Here is a 19,740-nt window from a genome sequence, read left to right as displayed (position 1 = left end):
ACTTAAGGTAGATTGGAAATGACAGAGACCGGCAGACAGCGGGGAACCAAAAATCCATAATAATAAGAAGAAGAAGAAAAAACCCTCTTAAGTCAGGACATTTATCCTGCTTGCCCCAAAAGGAGAACCGGTCTGCGCATCTCGGGGGGCGGGGGGGCGGGGAGCTGAAATGGAAACCAGACCGAGTGGGGTAATCGCTCCCTATCCCGCAGCCCCTAGTTGGTGCTATGGGAAAAAAGCAAAATCAACTTGGACTCTTCCCTGGTTCCATTTCTTTGCTGGGGCTGCTTCTTTCATCACAGACCTTTCAAGAGGATTTTCATCGTCCCCCTCGTTCTGAGCCTAAATGCAGTCCCAAGAGGGAGTAAACGGAAAAACAAGCCTCTCTATGCCCACAGAGGGAAGACAGCATGTCCCCAGGCTTGGGCCGCTGGCCCCGAGTTCCTGGCTCTCTTGGAAGGGGTAGTGGGAAAGGTGGTCCATGGTAAGAATGGTGTGCGTTGTCTTTCCTCCGTGGCCTGCCGCCTTCTTTAAGATGCAGACCTGGGTGGTGATTGCAAAACTGCTGAGAAACCTGTCAGGAACTGACTCCGGGGAGGGGCTGGGAGGAAACGATCCTGCTGGCAGCCTGGCTGCTGGAGAATCCTAGGCCCGGCCTCCTCTGTGGGCCCCCAAACTCCTCAATGCTGGCATCTGGACAGTGGGAGCCTGAGGGACAGAGGGGACCCGTGACCACATGGCCTTCCCTTTCTCCATCCAAAAGCCGGAGGCCCAGTTGGCCAGGGGTCCCAGAAATCTCTCTCTACACTCCCCACCGGGGTTGGAAGGATTTGCTTCTTTTTAGGGTCTTTCTAAAAGACACATTTTCTCCCTGATTATAACTCGTGCTTATGGCTCACTGGAAAACACAAAGAAAGTGTGAAGAAAATAATTTAAAAATATTCAGTGCGCTCGTTAAACAGGCTAGGGGAACAGAGAGACCGGGGTTCGCAACCCAATTTTGCCACCCAGCAGTGCGACTTCGGGTGAGTTACTTAAGTTTGCTGAATCTCAGTTTCCTCACCTATGGAGTGGGGATAATGATCGTCTGCATCTTGGAAGGAGGTCAGATTCAGTGTGAGGATCCGTGTAAAATACTGAGCACAGAGCCTGGCACACAGCGCCCGTAAACATTAACTATTTCTGATATTGTAGTTAATAATGATTATTCCACTGCTTTGAGATACTAGGCTTTTAAATTTTTTATGAAGAATTTTTTTTCCTACATCGATGAAATTCTCTAACCCTACGCCACCCAATACCGTAGCCTCTAGCCACGTGTGGCTGTTTAAATTAAGTAAAATCAAGTCGAATAAAAAATTCAGTGCCACAGTCACACCCGCCACACTTCAAGGACTCTGCAGCCACACGTAGCCAGTGGCTGCCCATACTGGACAACACCGAAAGTTCTACTGGACGGCATTCTAAACAATAGAGTCATCTGGGTTTTCCTGCTTTGGGTAAATGTGTGTTGATGGCTGCATAGTAGTTCGTGATGTGGCCGAATTGCCCTTCTCATTGGCTTGAGGCTTTGTTCCTGGGGTGTTGGACCATCCTCTGGGCTCTGATTGGGCCTGCTGGGCTTGCGCGGCCGGGGCTCTGGTGCTGTGGCGCTCTGTGATTGGTGCTAGGCAGCAAGGGGTTCTGGGAAGAGCAGGGCCTTGCCTGCTGATTGGCTCCCGGTGGTGGGGCCAGGGCAAGAGGCGGGGCTCTGCTTGCCCCCAGTTGGTCCTGACAGACAGGAGGAGGCTGCCTCCCCTGAACTCCCAGTGTGTCCCCCTCAGGCTGGCTCATCCACATCGTCACCTCACAGGGCCCAGACCAGGGAGAGGAGGGACGTGTCTGAGGTAGTAAAAATGAACAATAATGACCCACCCTCCACTGACCTGAGAATCCCAGGTGTACCTCGAAGCCCCCTCCCCCCACCCGGAACCCCCCCTCCCCTCAGGGAGTCCTCAAGGAGCGGGCAGCCTTTCTTGGTGGGGATGAATGTTGTGGTTGGGGGCCGGCGGAGGCCTCCAGATCCTGGTGAGGGTCTTCAGGCTTCGGGAAGGGCCGGGACTAAAGATGGTGGTGGGGTCCCAGGTCCGGGGCAGCTTCAGGAAGACCTCGCGATGGCAGGTGGCATCCTGCAGCGGTGTGGTGGAGTGAGTGTTGGGGGCTGGGGGCTGTGGCCCGAGCCGCCTCTCCAGCGGGGCGGTCCACGCCCCAGTCACGTGGCTGAGGGCAGCGCTTTGGGTTGGGGGGCTGTGGGTGGGCAGGACGGGCTGCGGAAGTAATCCCCGGAGCAGTGGGCAAGACAGATGGGCAGAGCCAAAACCGGACCTGCTGATGTGGCCCTTTCTGCTCGCAGCGGATCATAAAATATGGCTCAGATTTTCATTACGGGCTCTATCGATTATCTTCTGGGACGGATGAATTATAGAGAACATTAAATTTTTTTTTAAAAAGCAAGTGAGAGAGGAAATATCTGAATGAGTTTGGGTGGTCGATGGCAAAAAGGGCTGAGCCACCAGACCTGCGGGGTCTCCATCTCCGAGCAGTGTGAGGACAAGACCCCTCAGGGCAGGCGGCCTGTGACTTCAGCTTATGGCCTCCCCGGGCCTGGCCTCGCCACAGGGGAGGCCTGTGCTCCCCTTTGCTCCCCTTGCCTGTGCCCCATCCCCTCCAGGGGTCTGGGCTAGCTTCTGGGAAGGCAGACAGTTGGGTTGTTCGCAGGGTTCTGACCCAGAAGTAAGACTTTTCCTGGGCTTTGGGTCTCTGTGGTTGGGAGGTGCTGCTGTGTTCCCTCCAGGGATCTCCTGATTCCGGGGATGCCCACCTGGGCACTGGGGAGATTCAGAGGGCCTCCTCGAGTCAGGGCTGGGATGGGAACTCCTGAAGAACGTGGCCACCTCAGCTTTTCCCTGTTCCTTGTTTCTTCCATCGGCAGTCACTGGCTTGGAGGATCTCTGTGTTCCCTTTGGAAGCTTGAGGAAAACATGTCTGGGTCCCCCTGCTGTGCATCGAGGTCCAGTCTGGAAAGAGAATCTCCTGAAAGCCCATCCCTCCCTCGCTCCCTCCCCAGCCCCTTCCCCCTGCCTCCCCTTGCCAAGCAGTATAGTGCAAAGGTGGCAGATAGGCCTGGGTTCAAACCACTTCTGAGCGTGTGACTTGGGCGGGTCACATTCCTCTCTGAGTCTTAGTCAGTCAACTATCCATTTGAGATAATAACCCACCTCCTTGGGTTCTTATGATGATATTAATGTGTTAAAATCCTTAGTACGTACTGCTTAATAAACAACTGGTTTTTTCCTGTACTGTGGCAGAGTCTGGAGACCCTTACCGCCGCCTTCATTTAGCCTTTTTGATTTATGATTGCATTGTACAGATGGGGAAACTGAGGCACAGAGAGGTTAAAGTTATTTGCCCAAGCTCACCCAAACTGTAAATGGCAGAGCCTGGATTCATGCCTGACGGTCTGGCTCCGGAGCTTGTACACTAAACCCCCGTGTCGCACCGTCCCCAGGATCTGGCAGGGGCGGCCTATGTGCGTGTGCCTGCACGTGTGTGCTCACACGAGTTCCAACAGCCCTGCCCTCGTGGTGGTCTCCAGACCCCCCACACTTCCTGTGGCTCCTTCGGGTCATCGGCGACCCCAGCGTTCTTTGGGGCCCTGTTCTGCGTGGAGTGTTATCTCCCTACCTCTGCACCATCCCCCTCATCCTGGCTTCACCTAGGCTGCCCTGAAAAGGTGGTGGTTTCCATGGATATCCGTCTCCCTCTGGCGACACGCCCTTTTTGTAGAACTCTGCTCCCTAGAGTTGATTGTTTTTGGCACACAGCTCTGTAAACTCATCCAACAATTAAAAGGGGGGAGGGGCAGAACAAAAAGGAGCCGGATAGTAACTGGGGTGAGCGAGAGGCGGGAGGGGCCTCTGGGATGTGGGTCCCCTCTCTGTCTCTGGTCGGCAGCAGGACAGCACCTTACGTGCGACATAAACAGCTGGCCCGGAGTGCCGCCTGCGGGGTTCTGAGAATTCAGAGCCCCGCATTTCCTTACATTTGGGCTGTGTTCTTGTTCCCCCCTTTTCTGTCCCTCAGAAAGTGAGGGGCCCCATCTGCAGAGCCAATGTAGCCATCTCCGGAGGCCACCCAAAGTTCTGAGATGCCAGCTTGGACCAATTTGAATATTTGCTGCCCTTGTTTTGGTTAATTGTGTATGTGTTTGCTCTGTTTGTGTACCATCAAATACCTACTGCTTTGGGCGGACCCGTCGTAGGCTGTGTGAGATCACAGATGAAAAATGCAGTGAAAAACACTTTCGTGCCACAACACATCGTGTAGGATTTTTGTATTAAGATGTGGATTTTTTTATTGTTTTTTTTTCCCCCTTTTCCATACAGCCTGAAGTTGGGCAATGTACACGTCTGTGTTTTTGTTTTCACTCCGGGTGGTTTATGAAATCTGCTCATTAGGGCTCTGTCCTCTCCCCATCCTGGCCTGGCCTGGTCTTTCAGCCCTTTATCCTCTCGGGTGTAGATCTTTCCCCATCGCCTCCTGTTATCTTCTCTCCTTTGGGGAGATGCCGGGTACCCTCGCCACATGCGCTCACCCATATGACAATCAGGGGTTCCTGTGTCCCTGCTTCTCAGTCCCACATCTCTGAGGCAGATGTGCCTTGTAGTAGGAGGTCCCAGTGTGGAGGAGGCAGCAGAAATCTCTGTGCTACCCCACTCCCTCCCCGCGGAGAAGCCCCTTCCCTTGCCCCTGGTCCGGAGAGAAGAGACGGAAGCTGCCCCATTCCCACAGAATCTTCTGACTCAGAGTAGCCCACTTCTGGGTGGCCTTATTGCCCCCCATCTCATCAAATGACAGCAGTGGGCAGCTCAGCCTCTTCTCCCTCCAGGAGGCCATGCCTTCGGCTGGGACCCCACTTCCTAGGTAGGTTCAGGAGTTTCTCCTGCTCCCTGGGCACCTCACCATAGGCCCCACCTTTCCCCATTCACAGCCCAGCCAGAGGGAATCACCTAAGCACGACCTTTGTGTTCCCTCTGGTTGTGATCTCTGGGTGCTTTCTGCTGGCTCTTCAGGGTTTGAGGGAGACTTGTTTGGGGACAGGAGGACGGAGAGGCAGGAGCGGAAAGAGCATTAGGTGTGGGTCACTGCTGAGACCAGGGCTGGGGACAAAGGGGAACTTGAATGTAAGTTGGGCCTGGGAACCTGTCAGCCCCGAGTCCAGGCCTGAGCTATGTGACCTTTGGCAAGTCACTTCATATCTCTGTGCATCCCCTCCCTAATCGATCCACAGAGACCCTAATCGTGTTGTAAAGATTTGGCGAGATCACACGTGTACAACACTCAGCACGGTGCTTGGTGAATAGAAGGCATCACGTGGGCCTGTTGGCAGAGTTGTGAAAACCAATCATCTGGTGTGCCCTCCACTCCCAGCATGCTCTCTGTCACCTAATAGGTGCTCAATCAGTTCTTCTTGGCATCAGGGGACCAAGCGGTCCCCTTGAACCTGGAAGCTGTTCATTCATGGTGCTAATGGAGGAGCGAGAAGACCAAGATGCCGGTTGGGGCTTAGGGGAACCAGAAGGAGTGGAGCAGGAGAAATGGCCAGTGAAGTATTCTGTCGTTGGACACGGCTGAAGCTGCCCCAGGCCCATCTGACTGTGACATGAGATCAGGGACTGGTTCAGTTCCACAAACACGCTGTCCACTGTGGGCCAGCTGTTGTGCTAAATGCTGGGGACGCAAAGATAATTAGGACCTGGTCTCTGCCCTTGAGGAGTTAAAAACCCAATGGTGGGGACAGACTCGTGAACAAATTACTTTAGTCTGGTACAGATTTAAATGCCACACTGAAGGATGCGTGAGGAGCAGAGCAGAGAGGCATATGGTCCTGCTTGGAGCGGATTCTGGAAGGTTACCTTGAAGAGGTGTGGAAGAAGGTGGTGGTGGTCGAGAACATTTCTGGAGCACTGTTAACACCTTGTCCATCTCTCGGTGATGCCCCACCACATCTGCTAGGTAGGAGGGAAGAAGGTGTTACCTCCATCTGTGGAGAAATGGGGCCTTGGGGAGATCATATGGCCTGTCCAAGGGCCCTCAGTGAGTTAAGTGGCCCGACTGGGACTCAGACCCATGTCTTCTGATTCTCGGCCCTGTGTTATTTCTGTACCTGCACATGGCTTCTCACCCCTTCACCCCGGAGCTGCTGGCCAGAGAGCTCTGTCCTCTGGGCTCTCTACCTACTGACCGAGATTCCTGCTTGCCACCATGGCCCCGGGGGCCTGTGCCGTGGGAGGGCCCCGTCCATGGCAGGCCCCAAGGCCTGTGCCCTGGTTTGGTAAATAGGTCAGGCCACTTGCTTGGGGACAGTCCCTGAGCAAGGCCACACCCTGGCAGGGCTGGAGGAGGGCAGGAATGGGGAAGACTGAGGAGGAGGGGGAGGGAGAGGCCTGGCCACACCCTTTCTCCAGTTGTTCTTGCTGCCAAGGTGAGAAGTTCCCTCTGCCCTGGGCAGGCCCCTCCCTCAGCTGGAAGAGGCCAGACAAGGGCCCCACCAGGGCCTGGAACACCCTCTTCTCCTGGAACTGGAATCCCCTTCTGAGCCAGGACATAAGAGCCTGGTATCGTTCACATTCCCGTGTGTGTGGTTGGGCTCTGGTCATTCTAGCTCCTTGCCAGGAATCAGGGAGGTGGGAGTGTTCCCCTTGACCTTTTCCCTGGGAAATGTATATGTCTGCAAGGGGAGAGTGTGAGCCACCTGTACAAGATGTTGGCTTTCAGGTGAGGTGGGGGCCATTCTGATGGGATATTGGAATGGAGCTCCCCCCACCCAGCAGAAGAATGTTCTGGGAGCAGGGCGCTGTAGGTGGTCTGAGGCACCCCTTCCTCTGTGGCTCGGAGATATTTGGCTGGTGGGTGAGCTGCCCAGGGCTTTGGGCAATTCTGGACCAAAGGCCTGAGAATGTCAAAGCCCAGAAGAGTAAGTCTCACAGTGGCCCTGAAGTTCCCATTAAAGTGTTTTTTCCTCTTTTTTAAAGAAAAAAATATTCCCAAACTGGAAAACAAAGGAAATCCACTTCCCCCAAATCACACGAAACTCACATTAGGGGCCTGGCGGGAATCCATGGAAACCAGGAAACCCGCTGTTAACCCTGTATGGTGCTGAAGGGTGGGGTGGGAGCCGGGCCGATCCGAGTCCAGGGGCCACTGTCACTGGCCCATCGCGGTGGCAGTGCCCCAGAGTCGAGGTGGGGAGAGCTGCTGCTGGGACCTCTCGCTTTCACAGCCCAACAACCCCTTCCACTCGGGGCCCAGCCTTGGGAGGCAGGAGAGGAGGGGTTCCTGCCCTCCAGGGAGGCTTGGGGATCCGAGGGCTGGGCCACGTTGGAGAACCTGCTGGGTGGCTGCCCACACCACGCCACACCGTAGAGTCAGGCTGAGCCCGCTCACACGCCCCGGGAGCACACAGGCGCCATGGATGCTGCCATCCCCCCAGCCACCACCCTCCCTGATGCCAGCCCCATGTGCAGGGAGGGGGGCTGTGTGGGAGCAGATAGAGAGCCCCTTTGGGGTTTCCACACCCCACTCTCCCATCCATGCGGCTGGACCTCTGGGCCTGGGAGCTTGTGCACCGAGGTTAGGTGCTGTATTCGTGTTTGCATGCGCATGGGCTGATTTTTCTAAAAAGGCTGAAAATATTTACAGATTTGAAGTTGAAACGCAAACAGGAAAAGCCCTTTAAAAAGTGAGTGTAGTGGATATTCAAAACAGGAATCACCATGGAAACACCACAATATTTGCTTAAATTGACACAAAGGTTGCCGGTAGCAGGGCACCAACTTTCTTTGGCCACATTTTTTTGGGCCAACACCTATCACACATGAATCTCGGCAGCCCCCTCTCAGTATGTGCCTGCACCCTCGGTTCTGTTCTATGGGATGAGATGGCACGGGACCAGCACGGATGGCGGCGGGGAGTGGGGGAAACAGAAGAAACCAAACTGACCATCCTGGGTCGCTGCAGAGACACCTGTTGATTCCGTTTTTAGAGACTCCCACAGGGCCACTGGGGGGTCACGGGAGCAGCTGGGAGCTGGCCTAGGGAACATCGGGAGGGAGTGGAGGTTGGGGAGCCCAAGGCTTCATTTGGTTGTGTGGCTTTGATCTGCCTTCCAGTGTCAGCGTGATCCATCATTGTCAGGCTGACCTTTCCCCCCGGGGTGCTGAGCCTTGGGTGTGATCCCTCTGTTACTACCTGGGGTGGCATCTGATTGGCCTATCATGGTTTCTACCTGTCTGATTCTTGTGTTAGGTGTGACCGCTGCTTAGCAATTGGCTAATGATTGTGCAAAGGGTGCATTGGTTGTAGGGTCAGGCATGGCAGGCAGGGTCCGAGACTCTTACCAGCAACTGGCTGGCTGGTTACGGTGCAAAATGTTGGAACCACACCATCTGTTGTCCTCTTCTCTGGAGTAGCTTTGTGGGTCTCCGCTGTAGCCTAATAATCTGTTCTCCCTTTTCATTTTAGTAGGCAAACAGACCTCGCCGACTGAAGGCAAAGACCCCTTCCATCTCACCTGCCCTTCCAGCCGCCACAGTTGTCGACCCCCTCCCGTAGAAGGGAATCCTGTAGCTTCCAGCATTGGAGTGGACTTTGGACCCCGGCCTCTTGGAATGCAAAGGTAGCTACTCCTGATTCCCAAGATGTGTCTGGGAAATGTGGGTGGGGGCTGTGGTTGGCCAGTTTGGGGGTTCCTTCTTAGGATAGGGACTGAGGAGGCCTTTCTCAGAGGATTCTGACCCAAATGGCGGTGGCTCAGGCACCTTAGAAGAAAGTAAGAAGACATAGGAGTGAGGACAGAGCCCTGGCCTAGGAACAGGACCTGGCGTATTGGCCCTGGCTTTGACACTGAGTCACTGCTTTCTCCCCTCCAGATCTTGGTTTTGCCTTGGGTAAAATAAGGATATTAGAATAAATGGCCTTTAAGAATCCTCCCAGCATTACCAGTGTATGACATTGAATGGTACCAGCAGCATGCAGGTACTCTAGGCGAGGCCTGTGCCATAGCAGACAGCACTCCTGGAGCTAAGCATTGGGACATTTCTGCACATCCTCTCTGGGAGCAGTAGGTCCAGCCCATCTGCATGTCCAGAGGCCGTGGCGCTGCTCTGAGCTCATGTGTGACTTGTTGGAGCTCTCTCGGGTGGTCCTCCAGCCCAGGCAGGACCCTCCTTAGAGGAGAAGCCACAGGTGTCTTTTTTTTCCTAAAGATTTTTTTCATTTATTTAGAGAGACAGCGAGCGTGTGTGCATGTGAACCAGGGGAGGGGCAGAGGAAGAGAGAGAATCTCAAGCAGACTCCCTGTTGAGCACAGAGCCCGGAGCCCAATGCTGGGCTCGATCCTAAGGCCCTGACATCGTGACCTGAGCCGAAATCAAGAGTCTGATCCTCAACCAACTGAGCCACCCAGGTGCCTCCCACAGCTGTCTTGATCCAGGCTCAGAAATCGCCCCTCGCCGAAGGCAGGTCACTTACACCAGGGATGGGTAGTCTGTGAGGCTGGTACTGTCAGATAGCTCCCTACGGGTAGCAGACACGGCAGTTTTTGTGGTGGGGGGTTGACACAACAGCAGGTGACTTACCACATATTGGTCGTCATTCATTGTTCCCTCGGGATCCCAAGGAAACCAGTCCAGAAGGGTTAGATGCTGATGAAATTGGGCACAGTGTTAGGACAGGGGCCGAGGTGGAGGGTCTAGAAAATGGCGGGGAGGGCAAGGCCGCAAGCCACTCCTCCTGTGTGCGCAGGACAGGAGTCAGCAGCCCCAGCCTACTTACCAGCACCGTCCCTCCCCGTGGGCGCCATGGGCAGGTGTGTCTTGCCCCTCCCTCCGTGGCCAGGCTCTGCAACTCTGGACTTTGAACTTGCACGGAGGAAGCACTTGGCAGCGATGGGTGCCTTGGTGCCCACTGGGGTTTGAGAGGTCCCCAAAGCTGTGGGCCTGCTTGATTCCAGGCTGTGCCACCTCAGGGACTAGAAGCCTTGGATACAGGGCAGGGATTTGCAAATCAGATGTAAATGTCGCCTTGGGTTACTGTGGTGGAGCAACTGCATGGCCGAGACTCTTCTTCCTGGTGTCTAGAATGCGATCACACTCCAGGAGCTGGTCTGTCCACATTTAAGATGTGTCGCTGGTGTCCCCTGATGGTGGTGTCGAGATTGTTTGGTGTAGTGGTCTTGCTGGGTGTTTGGCACGAGCACCTGTCTGTCTCTACACTTCTTGGGCTCTTCTTGCCTAACTCTGCTTCTCTGATCATCGTGGGTCCTGGGAAGGCAGACCCACGTGTCTTCAAGCCTCTACCTGGTCTCCCTGGCCCCGACTGGGCCCAGCACGTGAGCAGCAGGTTGCCAAAGTGCATGTAGCTCCCCCCTTTGAAGGGGGAATATTGCCCGTTCTGTTCTCAGTGGCCGGCTTTTTGTTTTCTTCATTCCCTCGGCAAAACATGCCTATTAGTTTTTCCCTTTCTGAAGTTTCCACTCACTGTTGACTCCCAGGGGCCATGCTGGCCTAGGGGACGGGCTCCATGAGTCCTGTGGGGCTCCCGCATCCTGGCATCGGCCATCTAAAGCTTAATAATGAAGCTTAGGAACTCTGAGGGCCCTGAAAGGGAATATTGTGGCCAGGCCCCTCCACACTCACCCACCTCTTCCCAGGGACTGGGTCTGGCTGCAGGCCCGCGTCCTCTAGGGCAGGGCTGACCCGTGGTCTCAGAGATGTCCTTCCTCACCACCCTGGAGTGTGGGCCAGGGGTGAATCTATACTCAGGCCCGATCCACAGGCCTGCTCCTGTCTAGTTCAGACTCTCCCTATTTCTGGTTGTGCTGCGTAAGATCTGGTTATATTTAATCAACAGAAACCGAGGGCCTGGTGTCTGCCAATCACTGGGGGTAGAGTGGACAAGACAGCCCCGGCTCTCATGGAGTTCTGGTTGGGCAGGCCAACAAGGAATCCACAAAAAAGGAACAAGGACACCGTTAGCACAGAATGGACATAGGATGAAGGGGTGTGAGGTGAGGGGGCAGTCAGAGGAGGCCTCTTTGAGGAGGTGACAGCTGAGATGGAAGGAGAGGAAGTGGACAACCCTCTGAGAAACAGGCAGAATATTCTAGAAAGAAAATGATTGGTCTAAAGTTCCTGAGGTGGGATGAGCTCAGTACATTTGGTAACAGAAGGAAGGTCCCGGTGGCTGGGAGGTGGACCCGTTTGTAGGGGTCAGTGGGCCTGGGGAAGCTGGCATTTTATTCTTTGGGTGACAGGAAGCCACTGGAGGGTTTTAAGCATGGAGGTAAAGTGATCTGGGTTTTGCTTTGAAAAGCTGGCTGGGGCTGCAGTGGGAAGAATGGATTGCACGGGGCAAGAGGAGAAAGCAGCCCAGAGGGGAGGCTGCTGTGGACGGATGCTGACACGAGGAGGTGGACAGCATGGAAGGGCACAGAGTCCATGCGTTGAGAGGGAGGGTGAGTAGTGCTTGCTGCGGGAGCAAACGGCGAAAAGAGGAGCCAAGCCAACCCCAGATTCTGGGGGCCCCTGATGTGGCCCTGCATCTCCTCCCCTCTCACGCCCCCGCCCTGCCAGGGCCAGGAACTACCCGTGGCTTTCAGAGGCCATGAGTTTTGTGATTAGGGAGAAGCACCATCCGGGGCCCGGTGCTGGCTGCTGAGAAAGCGTGGTTGAGTGGGTTAGGCACCTCTTGGCCAGCACCATGTAGAGGGAAGGCCAAAGGCCCACTCGTCTCTGGCATTGTTTTCAGTAGGTTATTTCCAAACTCACTGTCCTTTTGGCCCAAAGACTGCATGGGAGCCTGTTTTGTGCCTCTGCTCTGTGGGCTCGGTGCTGGGTTTGAGGTTGGGTCTAGTTCATATAGTTCCTGTCACTGTGGTCTTAAATGTGATCTGTGTTCTCAAGGGCTGAGCATCTGCATACCTTCTCCCGGGCATCCGGTCACCCAGGGCCGAGAAGGGGGTTTGTCTAAGACCTCCTCATTTCCACTGGGGCCAGCTCAGCTTCCAGCCCCAGTGTATGGGCAGGGATCCTAGCAGTCTTTGCATGTGGAAAGTCCTTTCACAGTTCACGGTGTGGATTCCCGTAGGTACCCCATCAGATTTGACTTGGGCCACTGTCCCCTTTTCCTGGGCCTCTGATACAAGGCTTGACTCTCCTGGATCTTAGTATCATCTGCTTGGGCTAGGATGAGGCAGGCAACCCCAAACAGCGATGCTATCACAGTGAAGCGATCCTGGGCCCTCCGGGGTGAGTGTTACACGTCCCAGACAGCAAGCCAGAGGCCTGGCAGGAGGGAGCATGGAGCTGTCACAGCCGGCTGCGGGGGCCCCAGTGAGTACTTGCCCATGCTGGCAACATATTCTCAGCCATATGGGCCAGCTCAGCCCTCCAGGAAAGCTCTGGAGGTTTGACCTCCAGGGGGAGTGACAGGAGGGAGCAGAAGGGCAGGCTGGCGACGTTTGCAGGGGGTGACAGGGATGTCCCAGGCGGGCAGCTGGTGCCTCTGCCTGGCTCTGAGGGGGTGTCAGCCAGCCTTCCTGGGTGTGTCTGCCAACATCAGAACCCTGGGCTGAGCCCCGGGGGAGGGTGTGTCTGGGTGGGCAGGCGTGGGAGGCTCTTCTGCTTTCTGCCTCCATGGCCTGTACTAGATCCATGGCCTTCACTCATAACTGGACTGGACAGTTCTAACTCCTTCCTCCCAGGCTCTGATCTGATGTGGGGCTGGCCGCTCCAGGCAAGCAGCTGGGGGAGGGGGTGTGCGGTGGGGAATCAGGAGAGGTACTGGCTATGGGACTTAGGGGCCCGAGCCCTATGCCACCCCTGGGTAAGATCACGCTCAGGGGGGATGGCTGAACTACAAGGCGTGGGAAGTGTCACCGAACCTTCTGGTTTCTATTCGGGGTGAGAATTCGGCCCTGATGCTGCGGACGCCCCAGCCCTGGGCCTCCTTCCTCAGTTTTCCCCCGTCTCCTAGCAGACTCAGGAAGCCCCTGCATCCCACCAGGCGCAGACCCAAGGGGGGAGGGCCGGCCGTACCTGCCCGCCTGGAGCTACCTCAGGGCCCCTCTGCATTTGGGGACACAGTTGTTCCAAAAGGACAACAGCCCATGGCTTTGGGAGGGTTAACGTCTTGTGGACAAGGGGAGAAGCACTTCTGCCCTGCCTCCATCCTTGTGACCTTGGGGCCTCCACAGGGAGAGCGCTCTGGTGGTGTTGGAGGAGCACCATCGGGGTGCCCCCAGAGAGGAGTCCCAGGGACTGTGAACATGTCGTCCTCTCTTGCAGATCCCCGGGCTCCTGCTGTTCTGTCTCCCCCAGCTTCCCCGGCCTCTATTATTCCAGAATCTACCCAGGTGTAGAGCTGGTCTAGAAAGCCCTTCAGCCCAGAGGACACCCCACGGAGGCCTGAGGCAGCCCAGTGCAGGGACCCTTGCGTGGCCGCCCCACACCACCAGCTACTGCTTCTCCGTTAAACCTGCTCTGGGCGTGTTCCTCACCTTCTGCTACCCACTCGTGTTTTCTCTCTGATTTGGTTTCTTGGCCCCTAGGGAGCAGGCGCCTTTTCTGCCCCTGAGCCTCCATATGGCAGCCTGGGGTTGGGACCCCTGTGGCCAGGGTGAGTGGAAATGGGAAGGTGTAATTAATCACTAGTTTCTTCTCCAGAAATGCTAATCGGGAGAAGCAATTAAAAGCAACTTTTTTCCCTTAGTAATCTTCACTAAAAGCTGGTAATGAAGTTTAGGGCCGTCGTGACTCAATATTTCAGCTTCACCGACTCAAGTCAAAACAATCCAAGCCCAGGAGTTTGCCAGCAGGTGAGCTGGGCCCAGGCAGCAGCTGGGAGTCCCCACTCCCTCTCCTCACCCCCTCACTGCCACCCAACCCCCCACCCGTGCTTCTGGGGCAGAGCCCATAGCAGGCCCAGCTCGGGGAGGGTCTGGGTGGCAGGGAGATGGGTCCCCGAGGCCATCCTTCAGGAGACCCAGAGCTGGAAATGCATCTTAAGGGAAATGATAGGACCAGGTAAGAGGAGCACCTTGCCTCTGGGGGGGCAGAAGGGGGAATCGGGGGAGATGGGTACCTGGGAAGCCCCCGGGGCAGCCCAGAGTTCAGCCACATTCGGCTTAGAGCTGGAAGTGGTGGTGGTCCAAATCTTGGCCTTCAACGTCGGTCATTCATTTCTCATTTTCATTCATTCATCAAGCCTTACTGAGAGACATGGTGAAGTGGACCCGAACCACAGCAGCGATTGAACAGTGCTGTGGGATTTGCATTTCAGTGGAGGGAGGCAAATGACAAATGAGATTAAGAAATACAGTATTTGTTGGATGGCCACGTGTGTCCAGGAGAAAACCAGCACGTTTAGAGAATAGGATGGGGAGAGCGTGCGATGGTGATGGGGGAGGATAGTTTGTAATTCTTCAGTGTGGCATCTGGGGGACGCAGCACTGGGATGGTGGCATCTGGGTAAGGATGGAGAAGGTGATGGAGTGAGCCCCCCTACTTAATACCTGGGAGAAGAGTGTTCCCATCAGGGGGAACAGCAAGTGTGAGCTCCTAGATGCAAGAGCAGCCTGACTTGTTGGAGGGCACCTCGTGGGGGGGATGCCACGTGAGGTCATGGGGGTGCGCGAGGGACCCCAGATCCCCCAGGCCTTGTTGCCATTACCCCAAGTGAAATAAGAGGCTTTGGAAGAGTTCTGGGTGACTCCATCTGATCAGGCACAAGTTCTTTATTAAAAAGCAAGACCCAACTGTCACCGACTCCTCCTTTCCCGGGCCCCTAGGTGCATCTGCACCCACAGCCTCCCGGGTATGTGCTCTTGAGCAGGGGAGGGGAGTGCTGAGGGCTCTGTTGCAAACCGTGCCCCGCCCCCAGCCTCTGCCCACCCTCTCAGTCCTCCTCAGGGAGCGGTTCAGAAACAGGCTCTTGTCACTTTAAGCAGCCCCCCGCCCGGCTTCCCTGGCCTGCTTTATCTGAAGTCCAAGCGCATGTTGTTCCAGGACCGATCCGCTTTAGCTAATTAATAATCTGACAGGAGCCACCCAGGGGATTAGCCTCTGAGCTGAGCTCCACCAAGCCCCAGCAAATGAGCCCTGTACTCCTTGGGGACACAGAGGTGACTTTGAGGGGTGCAGGGAGAGGGGACCCCCACAGGTGAGCTGTGGCACCGGGCTGTGTCGTAGTGACCACTGAGGGGAGAGGGCGGAGGTGGGGGTGGGACAGGGACAAACAGAGCCTCTTGAAAGGAGGACTGCTGTCCGAGACGGGCGGGATCCTCCTTTCTCCCTCACTGCCCCCCACAGTCCTGCTCACCCACCTGCCAGGTGTGACCTGCCGAGAAGCGGGAGCGAGTGGCCGGACTTAGCAAATACAAAAACGGGCTGCATGTTGGACACTTGAAACTAACATGACACTGTATGTTAACAAACTGGAATTAAAATAAAAACTGGAAAAAAAAAATACAGGATGCTCAGTGAAATTTGCATTTCAGATAAACCACAAATAAGTTTTAGTAGAAGTATGTTCCATGTAATATTGGGGACATACGTACACTAAAAAAGTATGTGAGGTTTATCTGAAATTCAGATTTTGCTGGTGGTCATCCTGCATTTCCTCGGCCAGTCCTGAGCGGGGAGGGATAGAGGCTGCTGGGCTCTCTCCCGAGAACAGCCAGGAGCTCCCTCTGGAAGAGGTAGCACCCTTGGGGAGCAAGGCGGGGCCAGGACAGTGACTCCATGGGCATGCTGCTGCAGGACGAGGAGGATGGAACAAAGGTCAGCTGCTTGCAGGAGTCTCTAACCTATATTTAGGCCCAGGTGGCCCTTGGATGAGTAGAGTCCAAGTCTCCTCCGAAGGATCCATGGCCTCCAAGCCGGGAAGGAAGTCCCAGAGCTGCCTCCCCTGGTGGGGGTGGGGGGATGGCGGGGGGTGGTGCTGATGTCCGGGAAGAGTCTGGGGCCTCTGCAGAGGGGAAAGTGTGAAGTTGCTGGGGTCATCTGGGTTAGGTGGTCATCATCTGTTAAGGGCATCTATCTGCTCTGAGCCTAGGGAGAGGTCAGCAGGGAGGGCCCACTGTGTGGGCAGGGCCAGGCCAGGTCAGGTAGAAGGTCAGGGACAACAGCCTGCCATGCAGAGCCACCTCCAGGTTCCAGGGCCTCGGGGCACGGATAGAAATACCCATCTGCTGACCTCTCGGCGCCCACCCGCAAGGCCACTGAACAGCCCGAGCTAGGGGTCGGGCAGCCTGGGATGTCATGCTGGTCTTTATTGGAGTCCTTACTTACTATGGGATCCTCCCTGTTCCCTCTCATGACCCTTCTCACCCCAGCTCTGTTCCCAGTGGTCAGGGTGCTCAGGGTGGGGAGAGGGGCCAGCTGCCAGCTGGTGGTAGTCCAGCCTCCTGCAGCCAAGGGGCCTGATGCCAGGCAGGCGGTGCCCCTGAGGTGGGAGCTCTCTTACTCCCGCTCCGTTCTCTAGGAGTTAACAACATCCCGTGCCCTCAAGGCCTCCTCTCCCCCAGCCCCTGGGCTGCCCTCCTCCCAGCCTTTCCCCCCCCACACACAGCCAGCTGTGGAGCCCCCCTGGCGCAGGAGCAGATTGGGCTGGGGGTGCCGAGCTGGTGGGAACCTCTTCCTCCTGCCGAGCTCTCAGCCTCTTCCCCAGCGTGCCCGGCGGTTTGGCCCTGTTTCGCGAGCCGTCTGCTGCCCGTGCTGCCTCTGACCCACATCGTTAGCATGGGCATTTATATTTCATTAACGACATTAAGCCCAAATGGCATTAAAAGCAAAGCTGGTGATAAATAGCTTATTAATAAACAGGGAGTGCTTCGTGCTGCCTGGCCTCTCCCAGCCCCGGTGTTAACCCTTGCTGCCCTAGACAATCATGTTTTGTCCCAAAGATCATCCCCCCCCAACTCCATGGTGGGCCTGGAAGATCCAGCCGTGTGTCCGAGTTCTGGCTGCTCTGAGGTGGATGCCTCGTGGAGCCCGAGTGGGCCAGTTTGGGATCACTCAGGCTCATGAAACCTGGCCAGACCCCTCACAGCCTCTAATCAAATCTTCATTACCCTCTCTCTCCTCGCTAGTTTCAGTTCTGGGCTAAACATTTCGGAAAGTGTGGCTTTTCTAGGCCGTAAGCTCAGATCTCCCCCATTACTCTGTAGCTCTGTCTGAAAGGAGGCCCATAGAATGTTTGGACTCCAAAAGAGCGATGCTCCTGAAAATGATGCTCATAATAATAATCATGACAGTAATAATCAAAGCTGGCCCCTCCCGAGGGCTACGTGTGAGCAGTCCTGCTCCGTGCCACCCCAGGGGCCATCCAGCTCGGTTTCATTTTATAAGGGGGAAAACCAACTCCCCGAAGAGTGAGTCGGGTTCATCAGCTGGAGCCTACACCTCATAGGTGCTGGCACCGGGGCATTGGGTGGCCTCCCGAAATAGGGACTGTTGCCATCCCCACTCCTGGGCCTCTCAGGGCCACCAGGGCTTCTCAGCTGTGGCTCCAGCCTCGATTGACCCTAGCTCCTTGCCCCTGGGATTTGGCTGTTTCATTACTCGATGCCTGGTTGAGTGTGCCTACACAGGCTGGCCACCTGGAGGGCACATTCTTGTCCCTTGCAGGCCACCACCCCACCTAGGACCCAGAGATGTCAACAGAGAGCCCGTGGAAGAGTCCGTGGTACTGCAGAGGCCCCAGTGAGCTTTTTGCTTCTGATTGGAGCAGCTTCTTCTATATGGTGTCCTCCTGGGGCAGGGTAGGGGGGACCAGTCAGCCTTGATTGTCTGGGGTTTTAAGTTGTTTGTGTTTTTTGGACACAGAGTCATCTCTTAACACTTCCAAGAAATAGGGGCAGACTCAGCCCTGGGTCCCCTACCCCCTAGCTGAATTGTTTGAAGGCAAAAGGAAAGTAGAGTCTTGTCTAAACTTGGGCTCCACTTAGAACTCTCTCCACTGCAAACCTGGACCAGAGTTCTCGTTATTTTCCCCGTCCTTCTGGGGCTCTCTGGGTCCGGGCCTGGCTGAGGGAGAGAAAGGGTTTTTGGAGGGGTTTGCAATATAGAAGGGGAAGATGGACGCAGGGTGTAAGGTGAAGATGTCATGTCATTTTAAGGGGAGGACAGGAGTAGAGGGCATATTGCTGGGACCATCTGGTTGTGTCTGGTGAACACTCGGGGAAGACAGAGAGCTAATTAATTAGCAGGACTCCTGCTACCTCTGCCAGGAGCTTGGACTGCTTCTCCCAGCCTGTTCCCAAGCTAGGAAGGAAGTTGGGAAGCAGTGGCCATAGGGCTTGTCCAGGAGGAATCCCACCTGTCCTGATGGATGGAAGCCTGACCAGCCTCACAGAGCAAGGCAAGCAGGAAGGGGCCAGCAGGGAGGCCCACTTGACCCGGATGGTGATGTGGGGACTGCCTTGGAGGTCAGATTCACACCTGCTTCTCCTCCTGGAAAGACCTTCCAGCTTGCTCTGGCCATGTACGCCTTGACCTTGACCACAGGGCATGGTGGGTAGCTAGGAAAGGAGTTGTGCTTATCACCTGCTTTACACTCTGAGTGCACAAGGCACATGCATTAAACCAGTGCACAGAATCCAGCAGCCAGTGCGAAGGGGTCAGCCAGGCCTAGTGCTAGAGGTTGGACTAGAGAACTGGGTGGCAGAAGGGGCAGATGGTGAGAGACAGGCTTTGGAACTGGACCCACCTGGGCTGCAGTCAGGCCCATGCTTGGTCGACATGTGGCTATCATGTCACCACGCTTAGCCTCGATGTCCTCCTCTGTAAAATGGACATGACAGTTCCTTCTTTGCAGGGGTGTGGCCTCTTCATTGCTTGCAACCGGGTCTGGGCCCCTTAAGGTGCTACCGCCCTTCCTGCCCTTTGGCCCACTGCTAATCTGTGGTCACTGACATTCTGTTTGAGAGCTAGGAAAGGAAACTGGTAAAAAAAACACAGCATATCTGGCGGGGCACAGCCCACCACGCCAGCAGGGGCATGTCTTGGCAGCAGGTAAGGGCCGGCCCATCCATTCGGTGGGGTTTCTGGAGCACATCTTCCTAGGCTAGGCTTAGAAGAGGCAGGGGGCGGAGGAGAGCCAGGGGAGCACTGTGCACCCCACTCACAGTGAGTGCCCGTTCTGGTAGGGGAGCCAGGTGTGGGTGTGGCAGGTGGGGTGACATGGGACAAAGCAGGACGGGGATCTTCAACATGGTTGTCCCGTTGCCTTTGATGCCAACAATGAGGTGGCTCTTCCTCTCCCTCCCTTGGCCGTGCCCACTTGTAGTAGGCTGGCTTTAGTTGTAAAGCCACCTCACCATCCTGCCACACCGCACAGGTGGGGGACCAGGCTGCCCTATCCTGCTCGCTGGCTTGAGGCAGGCTGGGGCTCATTCCTCTCCTGGGTTCTTCCCTGGGTTCTGGGTGCAATGCCTCTCTTCTGCCATGGGGACCAGCTGTCGTTATGACATCAGTGCAGGCCATTGCTTCTGCCATGGTATGGTTCATGCTGGTCTTGGCACTTGGCACGACACCCCCACCATGGGTTTTGGTTAGTCCGCTGAGTTGCATCTGTTGATATGAGGGGTGAGAGTATGGACACCTTTCTCTGCACACCCCCACCTTCCCTTTTCTTTCCAGC

At 55.7% G+C, this 19,740-nt stretch overlaps 1 protein-coding gene across 1 annotated transcript in view; it reads left to right on the top strand.

Moving 5' to 3' along the window:
- Positions 1-1,774: 1,774 nt before the first annotated feature.
- The window catches only part of CASZ1 (castor zinc finger 1), a 120,800-nt gene continuing 102,834 nt past the window's right edge, over positions 1,775-19,740 (top strand). The window contains exons 1-2 of the mRNA XM_027578122.2: positions 1,775-1,886; positions 8,563-8,716. The gene's annotated coding sequence lies outside the window, so the exon portion shown is untranslated. The remainder of the gene's footprint in view (positions 1,887-8,562; positions 8,717-19,740) is intronic.

Source organism: Zalophus californianus, chromosome 4, assembly GCF_009762305.2.
Source record: "Zalophus californianus isolate mZalCal1 chromosome 4, mZalCal1.pri.v2, whole genome shotgun sequence".
NCBI lineage: Eukaryota > Metazoa > Chordata > Mammalia > Carnivora > Otariidae > Zalophus > Zalophus californianus.
This window is presented reverse-complemented; position numbering and strand designations above follow the sequence as displayed.